Source organism: Myotis lucifugus, unplaced genomic scaffold (assembly GCF_000147115.1).
Source record: "Myotis lucifugus unplaced genomic scaffold, Myoluc2.0 scaffold_1842, whole genome shotgun sequence".
In the NCBI taxonomy this organism is placed as follows: Eukaryota; Metazoa; Chordata; class Mammalia; order Chiroptera; family Vespertilionidae; genus Myotis; species Myotis lucifugus.
The window spans coordinates 21,279-34,586 of NW_005872890.1; the positions used below are offsets into that span (position 1 = coordinate 21,279).

General features: G+C 48.6%; 2 long non-coding RNA genes across 4 annotated transcripts in view; one reads left to right on the plus strand and one right to left on the minus strand.

The window, feature by feature from the left end:
- The window catches only part of LOC102439857, a 22,113-nt gene extending 19,115 nt beyond the window's left edge, over positions 1-2,998 (plus strand). For 2 of the 3 annotated variants that reach the window (XR_002827594.1, XR_002827597.1), the window contains one exon: positions 1,347-1,423. This is a non-coding gene — a long non-coding RNA (uncharacterized LOC102439857). Of the gene's footprint in view, positions 1-1,346; positions 1,424-2,813 lie in introns of those variants that run through there. The other variant, XR_002827595.1, reaches the window with a different exon arrangement.
- Positions 2,999-7,194: 4,196 nt separating this feature from the next.
- On the minus strand, positions 7,195-12,923 carry LOC106695616. Its single transcript, XR_001346663.2, has 2 exons — positions 12,815-12,923; positions 7,195-8,089 (listed from the first exon to the last, which is right to left on the minus strand). It is a non-coding gene; the product is annotated as an uncharacterized LOC106695616 (long non-coding RNA).
- Positions 12,924-13,308: the final 385 nt, after the last annotated feature.

Consider the following 13,308-nt stretch of genomic DNA (forward strand, 5'->3'; position numbering starts at 1 on the left):
CTGTGAGATCCTGATTGGCATCACACTCTCCCAGCCCAGCTTAGAGCTGTGTCATGCCTGTTTCCCAAGATCTCTCTCTGGAGTCGGTGGAAGTCTGGTGTTCTTTCAGGCAGCTCCCATCCTTCCCCTGTCCATAGTTTTTTGTTTTTGTTGTTGTTGTTGTTTGCAATACCATGCTATGCTACAGCCTTGTCCACCCACAGGAGTGTTAAGGATCTCATTCAGTGTGAAGCTGAGAATTATAGGCAGCAGAATAGTGATGAAGCTAACAGTAGGGATTTGTCTTTCTCACAAAATAACAAGTGCACAGGTAGGTGGATCCAATATTGAATTCAACTGCTCAATGATTTCAGGGTAATCTCCCAGCATCAACGAGAGGAAAAAAATCCTCTCTTCGCTCTTTTGCTTTATTTCAGGGAGGAAAATAGCGTCTCAGAAATCAACTATGAGACTCTTGCGTGAACCCTTGGGCAGGAAACGCCAAATTGCAATTGACATTCGGCAGTTTCATGTCAAACTGCTCCTGAAGGAGGTGCCTCAGCCCAGGAGGATGTTGTGAGGGGGAAGGGCAGTGGGGACATGTCCCATGGTGAGCTTCCTGTTTCTACTGGGATCACTAATGGTCCCGTACATTTCTCCTGTGTGGACTTGTGGAGGAAAGGTTACCCGAGATGCAGGGATGACTGTTTCACAACAGCTTCCTGGTGTCTTGAAATTCCCTGTCTCATAGGGTCTATATTATCCACATATATCTTGTTAGGTATATATCTTTTATTGATCTCAGAGATAGGAAGGGAAAGGGAGCAGAGAGAGTCGGGGGTTGGGGAGTGAAGGGGAGGTGAGGAGTGTGGCGAAGTGGATAGAGAAACATCAATGATGAGAGAGCATAATCGGTCACATAGCCCCTAGCGCACCTCCGGTACGGGCCCTGACTGAGAATGAAACGGGGATCCCTTGGTTCTGGGGTCGACGCTCCAGCACTGAGCCATGCCAGCCCGGCAGCCACATATCACTTTAAAATGAAACTTTTATTAATTCAAATTTAGTAAGACTTAAAATTCACGGAGACATTTAGGTGTCTCTTGTTGGATACCTGAGGAGTGTTGTTTTGGTGTATTGACCAGCTGGTTTGCTTTGAAAGCAAATATGAAATGAAAGAAAGGAAATGTGTCTCCCCTCAGAGCAAGAGTGTTCTCATGAGAACGATGAGCTTTGGATGGTTGGGCCACCGCACTGAATGGATCCGTCTTGCACAGCGTGCCTCCTTTTGCAATACTCACCAGTGGCATTCCTTTGTCCTTTTCTGCTTAGAATTTTCTGACATGATGGTTTTCATTTAATTATAGATTGTTGCAGTGGTGGTGTCAGTGAACTATGGCCCTTCTGGTAGTACGAGGGCTGTGTACCTTGTTTTCATACTGTCCTTTTCCAGTGCAACCATTGTGTGAATTCTGAGTGGGAATACAGGGCTCCCCCACCCAGAGCCAGGGCTGATGGAACTATATATAGTGTACCGCCCTTCCCTCTCCAGCAGCAGATTCTTCCTAGAATTGGAGAGAGGGGACGTGGCTTCGATGGGCAGCCCAGAACCAGATCACTTCAGGCTGCACTGCACAGAACTATCTCGGCCCAGCACTCATGGGACTCCATCCAGGTCCTGTGTTTAATAAGAACGCCTAGAAAAAGAAGCCGAAGAGATTCTGCGGCAGGATATGCTGGCCTCCTTCAGGGTCGGGATGCAGGGTGCACACAGCGAGGGGGTGTGTTCCGCTGGAGTAGACAGTGTTGGGGAGCAACATCCAGGTCCCTGGAAGCAGTGGCGGGCTTCTTCTGCTGCAGTGCAGGGGTGGTTGGGGACAGGTGGCAGGTGGCACAGCCCTGTGGATACGGAAGGACTTTCCATCTCTGACGCATTGCACAGACCAGTCAGTCTCATAGCAGCAAGGATCCTTGTAGCTGAAAGTGCTCTACCCAAGGCCTCTTCTTAGAAAACAGGGAAGGAAGGAATTCCTGCATCAGCTGAGAAGCTCACTGTCCTTTCAGTCAAGTATGAAGCGGAGAAGCAGTGCCAACGAGTCCCCGTTCAGAGAGAGAGAGAACACCAAATAGCAGCTCTTGTATGCGTTCTTTCTTTTACGTTTGAAAAGAAAACTTGCAACTCTTGGAATAAGATGGCATATTTGCATGTGATTGTATTTTAACTCCCATTGCACTAAAACTTATATTCCCTTAATTTGCCATTTTTCCAAATATTTTGGTTGGTAATCATAAGTGTTTTGTTGTGTTTTTGTTTTTTCATTTTTTTAAATTGACTTCAGAGAGGAAGGTAGAGGGCGCGATAGAAACATCAATGATGAGAGAGAACCACTGATTGGCTGCCTTTTGCATGCCAATCACTGGGCATCGAGCCCATAACCCAGGCATGTGCGCTGGTTCATAGGTCATTGCCCAACCACTGAGCCACACCAGCTGAGCTAAATGTTGTATTTTAAATTTACTACATTTAAGGGAATGTAGTAACTATTCTATAGACATATTTAATGTCTGTGTCTATAAGAAATGCAGAAACAAATGAACATGAAATCATTGTTTCCCCAATAACCATCCAAAAAAAGAAGAAAGGAATTGTTTTTATAACAATGGCTTTGTTGTCAATGTATCTTAGTCATACTTTAGCCGTGATGAAGTGTACCTGTTATTGTTTCTGGAAATGTAAAAGCTGTGAAAGGAAAACCAAACATAATACATGTACGTATTAGAGAAATAGAAGAAAGCTCCCCGTGTCTATGGTGATGTTTCCTCCCTTTTCTCAGCACTTCGTTCGATTCCACCGTCCGGCTGTGGGACGTGGAGCGCGGCGTGTGCATCCACACTCTCACCAAACACCAGGAACCTGTCTACAGTGTCGCTTTCAGCCCCGACGGCAAGTACCTGGCCAGCGGCTCCTTTGACAAGTGTGTGCACATCTGGAATATTCAGGTAATCCCCGATTCCTTTCTCTGAGTAACACCCAAGTCGTTTCAGTGACCCAGGCTCAAAACCGTCGCTGGGGAGTTTGTGCTGAGTCGCTTCTAAGTCCCTGGCATGAAACCCTCTGCCTGCCTCATCCTTTTCTGGGGTACCAGCCGTCGTCTCAGACAACCAGCATCTCAGACAACCGTAACCCAGTCCTCTTGTCTCCAGAGATGCTGCCCTCGAGGGACTAAGGTTGGGGCGACAGGTGTCATTCCATTTGCACTTTCCGGGGCCCAGCTAAGGGGGCGGGGCCAGCCACTCCACATCAAGTAGCACATGGGAGGGTACAAAGGAGTATCTGTTTGCTTTGTTGTGCCGTTTTGATTTTTCTAATGAAACTAGTTTATGTTTCTGTGGGAAAGGGTATGTCAGTATTGGGTTGTGCTATTGGCAGAACTAAAAGGAGATAGCATTTGAGTAAATGTAGCCGTGGGTATCGCTGGCTGCACCTGAGACGACAGATTCTGAATATAAAGTGTGGAAGTGGGTGGAAGATATAGCAGGGGGTGTTATGTTGGGGAGTCACCTCTCGGTTCTCTAGCTGATGGAAGAGATATGGTCGGAGCCATTGCAAACAGCCAGGGATCCAGTTTGTGTGACCTCAGGGTGGATGTAATGGCCTCCCCTCTCTCCTTCTAATCCAGTCTGCCTTCTGGCTTCCCTGTGGTTGCATTGAAATTGAGGTGCATTTTTGAGTCCATGCCGCCTTGTGGGAAGGGTTGGTAGTACATGAAGCAAGTGAACTGGTATGGGGTCCACTGAGACCTCAGGCTTTCAGAATCTGCCTCCATTGGGCTGCATCCTCGTGGAGAGGGAGAGATGAGGGTGGGCCCCATGCGGAACCAGCCTGCCGCCAAGCCTCACAGCCCAGATAGGCCAGGTGGAAAACGTGCATCCAGCAATACTGTGCGAGAGTCCCTCTTCATAGAAGCAGTGAGGGGTGGATGTGTAAAGTGACATCCTAAAAAATGGCATTAGGTATTGCCCACGGCCAAAAGCTCACCAAATTATGTCCCTCCTGTTTTATAAATCACAAACCTCTTTTTTATTGTTTTATTGCTTAAAGTATTACAAACAGTATTACATATGTTTCCTTTTTTTCCCCCGCCCTTGACAATCCCCTAGCCTCCCCTAACCCCAGTGTCTTATGTCCATTGGTTATGCTTATATGCATGCATACAAGTCCTTCGGTTGATCTCTTACCCCCCCCCCCCCTCCTGCCTCTCTACCCTCCCCGGCCTTCCTGCTGCAGTTTGACAATCTGTTTGAGGCAGGTCTGCCTCTGTATCTATTATTGTTCATAAGTTTATAATGGTCTTTATTATCGATGAATGAGTGAGATCATGTAGTATTTTTCTTTCATTGACTGGCTTATTTCACTTAGCATAATGCTCTCCAGCTCCATCCATGCCGTTGCAAATGGTAAGAGTTCCTTCTTTTTTACAGCAGCATAGTATTCCATCGTGTCGATATACCACAGTTTTCTAATCCATTCATCTACTGATGGGCACTTAGGCTGTTTCCAGATCTTAGCTATGGTGAATTGTGCTGCTATGAACATAGGGGTGCATATATCCTTTCTGATTGGTGTTTCTGGTTTCTTGGGATATATTCCTAGAAGTGGGATCACAGGGTCAAATGGGAGTTCCATTTCCAATTTTTTGAGGAACCTCCATACTGCCTTCCATAGTGGCTGCACCAGTCTGCATTCCCACCAGCAGTGCACAAGTGTTCCTTTTTCTCCACATCCTCTCCAGCACTTGTTGTTTGTTGATTTGTTGATGATAGCCAGTCTGACAGGTGTGAGATGGTACCTCATTGTTGTTTTGATTTTCATCTCTCAGATGATTAGTGACTTTGAGCATGTTTTCATATGTCTCTTGGCTTTCTGAATGTCCTCTTTTGAAAGGTGTCTATTTAGATCCTTTGCCCATTTTTTGATTGGATTGTTTATCTTCTTTTTGTTCAGGTTTGGGGAAATGCCTTTAGCCATTTCCAACAGCTGACTACATGTGTGACTCAACCCTGTTGAATCCCCTGGTCTCATCAACCTTTTGATGAAACTCTTAAAATTATGACATGCTGGAATTGGTCTACAGCAGGTGGGACATAGGTAATACTTACAACAATAAAGAATTATTAAAAATAAAAAGAAGTCAGCGTGTTTTGCCTGTCTCATCTCAGCAGTAGTTTAATACACAAGACTTAGCTTTAATAAGTCTTTTGGGTAGTTTCTGAGACAATGAGATTGTTGAGAACTAGAGGATGGGGAAAGGTCAGCTTCGGGCCCTGTGCAGACCTGGCAGAGAGGCAGTTTAAGGTCCTGTGCAGGGTGTGGGTGGAGGCTGAGTGGGGCCTGTGCAGCTTGGTGGAGAAGGTCAGCTGTAGGCCTCTGTGAAGGACCAGAGAGGAAGGGCTGAGGGGCGGGCAGCTGCAGGGGTTCGGAGGAGAGGAAACCTGGTTCACAGTTCACTCTTTTAAATGAGTAGTTTAAGGCTTTATACTTATCAGGTGGATACTGGAAACTGCTATGGGTTGCTTCTGAGAAGACCTCCAATGTTCCCTGCTTCCTGTGTAATCCCCTCCCGCTGAGAGTGACTTGGAATGTCAATGTTGTGACTGACTTCTTGCTAGTACACTCTCTCTGCTGCCCTCTTGCCTTATATGATGTTGGGAAACCCATGTGACAAGAAGCGGTGGGTGGCCTCTTGCTGCTGGGGGAAGCCTCTGCTTACAGCCAGAAAAATACTGGCGCCCTTAGTCCTATAACCACAAGAAACTGCATTCTGTGTGAGTCCAGAAGCAGAACTGTCCCCAGCATAACCTGCCTGCCTGCCACAGTCCCATGAATGCTAACTGACTCCATCAAACTGCTGGGTCAGAGAGAAAGGAGAATCTATTACTATGACACAGCAGCGGAGGATCACCATTTTGGTGCCAGATCTCTGAGCCCCAAATCCCATGTGAAGATGGGGAGGTGACATCTGCATACACAGTGGGTGGCATCACAGAAAAGGAACTGCAAGCTTAGAAAAACCCATGGCTTTAATAATGGGCAGTGAGAACGCCTGCCCTTGGCTCAAAGGGAGACCTCATCTGCAGCTCCTAGGACAGAATGCAAGCCTGCCCTTTGTTCCAAAGCATGTCAAAGCCTGCCCTTTGACATGCTCTTTCAAAACAGTTTCCTACACACCAGGGAACAAGGGCAGACAGTGCCTTGTGCAAGACAAGCAGAACCATGAGGGACCCCAGAGAACTGTCTCCCATCAAGGCAACAGATAACTTTCACTTTCAGGAAATTGTGTTATGAACAAGCACCCTCTCCAATAGGAAGGCTCTTCTATACAAGTCAACTAAGGACGGAGAACCTGATTTGATAAAGGATGCGGCATAGTTATTCCTTGCTGTTATCACTAACCTAGTGACACTACACATTGGTGACTGTCTGACAGCCTCTGCAGTCAGGAGCAGGGCATGGCATAAGCAGTCCCTCTGATTCGGGGTTCACAAGACCAGGGTTTTGGCTGAGACTGTGGTCTCTCCTGAGTGTCCAGGAGGAAAGGAGATGCTTCCAATCTCACCCCGGTTGTGGGCAGAATTCGGTTTCCTGCAGGTGTAGGACTGAGGGTGGATCTCCTGTGGCTGTGGCTGCGGCTGCAGGCGTCCTCAGCTCTGAGAGGCCACAGGGAGTTTCTTTACCCATGGGCCTCCCCAGCGCGGCCACTTGCTGCTGCACAGCCCACAGAGCAGAGGGCCAGCAACTCCAGCTGAATGGGCGCTGCAGTCTGTGTGAGGGAACCCATCATTGTGTCAGTGCCACCATGGTGGACAGTGGTCTCCTGCTGTCCTCAGATGTGTTCCTGGATGGGGCTGGATGGGATCAGAATCAGTGGGGTGGGTGCCAGGGTGTCCTACCAGGAGCCACCATTTGGGGTTGAGTGACAGTGTGTGTGTGTGAGGAGGGTGTGGGCATGAGGTGCCTGTGGACTCAGAAACTTGAGTGAAGTGGCTGCTGAATTGTCATTTGAGTGATCTGACTGGGTGTGTCTCTGTCCCACAGCCTGACCATTCCCTGACCCAAGGCCCTGAAGGTCAGCAAGTGGAGCAGTGAAGCAGGGGGTCCCTCGGGGGTGAGGACGACGGAGCCCTAACGAGGCATACACGACTCTGGAGACCAGGTTTTGTGACGCAGATCTAAGTTTATTGTGTAAGTGCAGCAGTATATATAACATTTTGGACCAATCAGAAGTTTACACAATCCTTAGGGCAGCCAATGGTAGGAAAGATCAGGGTACTGTGTAGTGGCTCTAGGAGGCTTGCTCAGGCGGGCGTTGCCACTTCCTGGTGTGCCGAGGAAGCTTGTATAGGCGGAGTGTGCTCACGCCATTGCATCCGCCACTGCACTGAGATAGATCTCCTGAGCTCTTCCCACATCTCCCCTTTCTTTTCTTATTAGCGCCTGCTGGACGTGTATGATCATGGCTTGCTGGGCACTTAGCTTAAGGAATATGTTGTATAAACAGCGAAATAATACTATTCCTATGACGAATCCTACTATCATGACTCCCCAGATGAGGAGGTTGGCTGGGTTTAACCAGGAGGTTAGATGGCTGAGGGCATTACTTAAGAAACTAAACTCAATGGGCTTTACTCGGGTATTGCTGATTCTTAGGATTTCTCGCTGGAGCTGATAGGTGCTGTTTAGGAATGCCTGGCTGAATGGACCTTTAAGGAGATTTGCTAATGTTTTGCGCTCCCAGAAGGCATTTCTCACTGGAATGGGCATTATACAGATGGCACACATTAATAGGAATAATGTCCCTGCCGACGGATTGCCTTCTGGGGCCATGCGTGCAGCTTGGTCTTGTAGGTTCTTGAGGGCCCGTCAGTGCCTTGGTTGCCTCCACCGTCGGGGCTGGTTGTCCTCTATGGTCAGGTCCTCCATTTCCTCTACCGAGGGTGATGGTGATGGTGGTCTACGGCTCATCGCTGGTGGTGCAGGGTTTGATGTTACAGGCAGGAATCCACGCGGGATTTTTCTCACCTTCTGGAAAAATACAAGCAAACCCTCTCCCTTGGGTTAAGAGTGGGTCGGGGCCCTTTCAAGCCCCGGTTAGTGGATCTCTCCACCGGACCAAGGGGAGAGGTGTTGGTATGTCTCTGAGACCTCCCCAATGTTTGAAAATGGGAGGAAGACTGTCGGGGGCAAAATGAAAATAATTGAGAGTTAATAAGGCCTGTTGTAATAGTTGTTGGGGTGTGCCTGTATTTCCCCCTTCTTTTTCTTTTTGAATCTGGGTTTTTAGTTCTTTGTTCTGTCGTTCTACTATGGCTTGTCCCTGTGGGTTATAGGGAAGTCCTGTTGTATGTTAGATTTGGTGTTGTTTTAGGAATTGCTGGAATTGTTGGCTGGTGTAGCAGGGGCCGTTGTCAGTCTTTATTTCCCACGGGAAACCTAGCATAAGGAACGCATTCCGCAGCGCAGTGATAGCATGCGAGGAGCGTTCACCGGCTGCCGCGTGAGCATACACTGCTCCTGAGTGAGTATCTATAATGACATGGACATATTTTAGTCTCCCAAAAGAGGGAATATGAGTAACATCCGCCTGCCACAGCACATTGGGTTGCAGTCCACGGGGGTTAGTTCCCTGTGGTTGTAGTGGACCTAAGGGTAGTAATGGCCCACAGCTGCGGCATGCTCTTACAAGGTGCTTACAGGCCGCAAGCGTGAGTTTGGGGAATAATTGGTGTAGGCTGGCGGCTGACATGTGGAATTTATTGTGTAAGAGTCTGGCTTCCTCTACTGGGGTTAGGGTTAGTACTAGTCTATCTACCTGTTGATTTCCTTCTGCTAGAGGACCAGGTAAACCAGTATGAGCTCGGATATGCTGGATATACCAAGGATGTTTTCTGTTTTCTAATATGCTTTTTACTTGTTCTAATGCCTTATCTATTGGTGTCTCTCGGGCTCTAAAGGTGGGATAGCCTAGTGCCTTAACCGTATGAACAGTGTAAGCACTATCTGAAAATAAGTTGACAGGCATGTCTGGACAATAGGTTAGGGCATATGCAATGGCTAACAGTTCTCCTACTTGTACTGATCCTGTATAAGTGTACTTGAAGTAATAAGGTTTCCAGTGTGGCTGATGACTTTTTATTACTGCCCCGCAATAATTTTTGCTAGCGTCAGTAAAAACTAAGGGTGCATGGGGAATAGGCTTAGAACTAGGTCTGCTAAGGCCATAGGTTTCCAACGGGATTTTCTGTAAAGTTTGTAAGATTCTGTCCTGAGGTAAGTGACTGTCAACCTGCCCTGGAAAATGTAATAGCAATAGCTGCGTATCAATATCATCAGCTAATAGCTGCTCTAACTGCTCGAGGGTGTATGGCAGAACAAGGGTGTCTGGTTCTCTGCCATACAGGGTAATACAAGCTTTTCGCAGTTTCCTTCCTATAAGGGAGTAGGCAGTGGTGGGGGGTGTTATTTTTGGCAGTTGGCTGTATGCTAGGTGTACCCAGTAGAGGGGGCCATTTTGGAATAACACTCCTGTAGGGGTGCCTAAGGTGGCTAGAACTATCGCTTGTATAGGTGACAGAGGGTCAAGTCTTTCTAATTTTTGCTCTCGGAGGGCTGTGTTAACTGCTTTCAGTGCCTCTTTTGCTTGTAAGGTGAGCTTCCTTATACTAAGGGGATTTGAATCTCCTTCTAAGAGACTGAAAAGAGGGTTTAACGTTTGAGTGGTTATTGATAAGCTAGATCTGACCCAATTGATTTGTCCACAGAGCTCCTGGAGCTCGTGGAGAGTTAATTGTTTGGGTATTTCTAGTTGGGGGGCTATTGGCCTAATATGTTCTTCAATTTTATACCCTAGAAAGGAATATTGGGAAAGTCTGTATTTTCTCTGGTGCCATGGTCAGGTTAAGAGCCTCAGGTTCTTTATCAAAGTTTCTTGAAAGGCCTCAAGCCATACCGGATCCCGGTGGGCTATCAAGATATCATCCATGTAATGGGTGATGAAACATTGGCTTGCTAGGGGCCTAGTGGCTATCCCTACAAAGGCCTGATAGATTGCTGGGCTATTTTTCATTCCCGGTGGGAGGACCTTCCAATGGTATCTTTCTGCTGGTAATTGGTGGTTGGTGGATGGTACCGTAAAGGCGAAATATTGCCGGTCCTCTGGGTGTAGGGGGATAGAAAAGAAACAATCTTTAATATCTATTATTTTTATTTATGCTCCTTTTGCTATAGCTGATGGGTGAGGGAGCCCAGGTTGCAGGGGTCCCAATTTCTTCATGTGTTTGTTAACAGCTCTAAGGTCCTGTAAAAATCTCCACCTTTTCTTGTCTTTCTTTTGTATAACAAATACTGGGGTATCCTGAGGGCTTAAAGAGGGTTCTATATGTCCTGCTGTTAATTGTTCCTGTACCAGCTGTTTTAAGGCTGCTATCTTTTCTTGTGGAAGAGGCCACTGCTCCACCCAGATGGGATCCTGAGTATCCCATTTTAGCTTAATAGGCTCGGGTAATGACGGGTGGGCAGTGGCCCCTAGAATTGACGGGGGGAGGGGGGGGTGCGTGGATATAGTCGCGTTAACTGCTTGTAAAATGTCTCGTCCCCATAGGGTGTGTGGAACTCCAGTCATAAATAATGGCCTGAAAGTGCCTTTGTTGCCGGCCGGTTCCCGCCATTCCAGGTCACGTGCAGCCTGGGTGGTCATTTTAAAACCGCTTACTACCTGAACTAGTGGCCGGCTGTGGTAGGCCATTTTGCGCTTCTCCTTTGTTCTTGTATTACTGAAATATCCGCTCCAGTATCTACTAGCCCTTCTATGTCCTGTCCTTCTATTGTTAACGTGAGGAAAGCCTTATTCTGGGCTAGGGGTAGAGCCCAATAGACTCCCTGCCGTTGCTCTCTTACTGGCGGGGCTGAGAGCTGCCACCCTTCTCGTTTAAATGCGGTAGGGCTTTTCCTTCTTTGTCTTTTGCTGATCGGCAGTCCCTTTTCCAGTGAAAGCCTTTACGGCAGCGGGGACATACCGACGGGGGCTTTTTATTGTTCCCCTGTCTTCTTGCTTTATTGGGGCATTCCTTTGCAAAATGTCCTATTCCTTTGCATTCGTAGCAGGCACCTTTCTGGGGCATTGTTTGCCCTGCGAGGTTAAGCTGTGCTGCTAGGGCGGTAGCTAGTGCCGCCGCCGCCGAGTGACTGCCTGCATCTCGACAAGCTAATACCCAGTCATCGATAGAACCGGCTTTGACCGGCCCAATGGCTTGTCGGCACTCTGCATTAGCTCCTTCCCATACAAGCTCCCTTGTAAGGGCTTCTACTGCCTCTCTGACCCTGTGTAAAAATTCTGAAAATCCTTCATTTGAGCCTTGTACTAACTTAGACAGCTGCGCTGGCTTGCCCCTAGGATTAATTTGGGCGAAAGCTCTCATCGCACAAAGGCGGACCTGATCGAAGTATTGGGCTGGCCCTTGAGCTTGAGCGGCTGGCGAGGCATACAGTCCCTCTCCCTGGAGGGCGTGTGCCGGAAGGTTAAGCCCTGCTATTCTATTCTGCTCCGCTTGTTCGCATTGTTCGTAATAGAGAGCTTTCCATTGTATCATATCCCCAGGCTGGAGGATAGTACGAGCGAGACTTTTCCAATCATACGGGCAATTTAACTGTATGCTAAAGTTTTCTAACAGTTGCTGAGTATACGGGGCTGAGAGTCCGTCTTCCTGCACTGCTTTTCTAATGGCCAGGAGGGTTTTCTGATCGGGCAGCAGCCAAGCCTGGGGCTGTGCCGCGGTAGGGTTTACATTGACTGGGAATAGTTGAGGCGGCTCTAACCCTAGGGAAGTTCTTGCTTGGTCCCTCTGTTGGCATAGAGATCGATATAATCCTGTCCACGGGTTATCATCTGTATCCCCTACAAAGGGATTCGTAGTGACTTTGCTTTGTTTCGCTGAGCTAGCGCTGTTTCGCCCTCTGTCGGCTCTGATGGTTTACTTTCGCTTTCTGCCGATTTCTGCTCTAGTCTTTTCTCAGTAAAGGCGGTCCATGGATCTGCTGGGGCCGTGGGGTTAACATTCACAGGAAAGAGGCCAGGGGTCTCTAGCCCTAAAGATGTCTTTGCCCTATCCCTCTGGCTGCACATGGATCGATATATCCCCGTCCATGGATTATCATCCGTGTCCTCCACGAAAGGGTTACTTGGGGGCCGCTGGGCAGTTAAACTTTCTGTTCGCTCTGCGAGGGGAGTGGGGGAGTGACTCTGGCAGGAAGCCTCCTGGCCAGACTCCCCTGCTTTCACCTCGCTAGAGGTTTTTTCTGTCTCAGTTTCAGCTGTCCGGGAGCTTTGAGAAACTCCTTTTGTCTTGTCGAAAACAGCCCAGGGATCTGCGGGGGCAGAGGGCTCTGGAGGGGAACAGGGAGGCAGAGGGTCTTCTGTTCCCCCGCCCGCACCGCCGGTGGTGGAGAGAGCCTCCGGGATGGGAAGTGCAGGCTCGGGCGGGGCCCCGCTTAGGCAGGCTAAGATGGCTAAAATAGCAGGTGCGAGAGAAAGCGGAAAAGTCTTTCCCTCCTGGACTTCTGCTGATCTTATCTTCTGTAATGCTTCCTCCCATGTACTGGGGTCCCAAATGGGGTCTTCTAGCAACCAAGGGTTAAATGCTATTAGGACATCCCAGAGCTTTTGTAGCTCCTTTTCTGTTACTTTTACTCGGCTACTCTGTAACAACGCATGAAGCGCGTGAGCCTGATGGGCTCGGGCTGAGGGGGGAAGATTGCCCATCATTACAGAGGGTCACTCACCCGTCCTGGTGAGTGCCATGCTCAAGGCGCCAGATGAAGCAGGGGGTCCCTCCGGGGTGAGGACAATGGAGCCCTAAAGAGGCATGCACGACTCAGGAGACCAGGTTCTGTGACGCAGATCTAAGTTTATTGTGTAAGTGCAGCAGTATATATAACATTTTGGACCAATCAGAAGTTTATACAATCCTTAGGGCAGCCAATGGTAGGAAAGATCAGGGTACTGTGTAGTGGCTCTAGGAGGCTTGCTCAGGCGGGCTTTGCCACTTCCTGGTGTGCCGAGGAAGCTTGTACAGGCGGAGTGTGCTCACGCCATTGCATCCGCCACTGCACTGAGATAGATCTCCTGAGCTCTTCCCACAGAGCAGGGGCCCAGGACAGGAAGCACTTACTGGGCTTTTCCCCAAAGGCCTTGGCTGGAAGCCCAGCATCACTGTCCATGGAACCACCAGGGAGGAGGCGCGTTTTCCTGAGAGCTGGGGCTGCATCTGTGATTC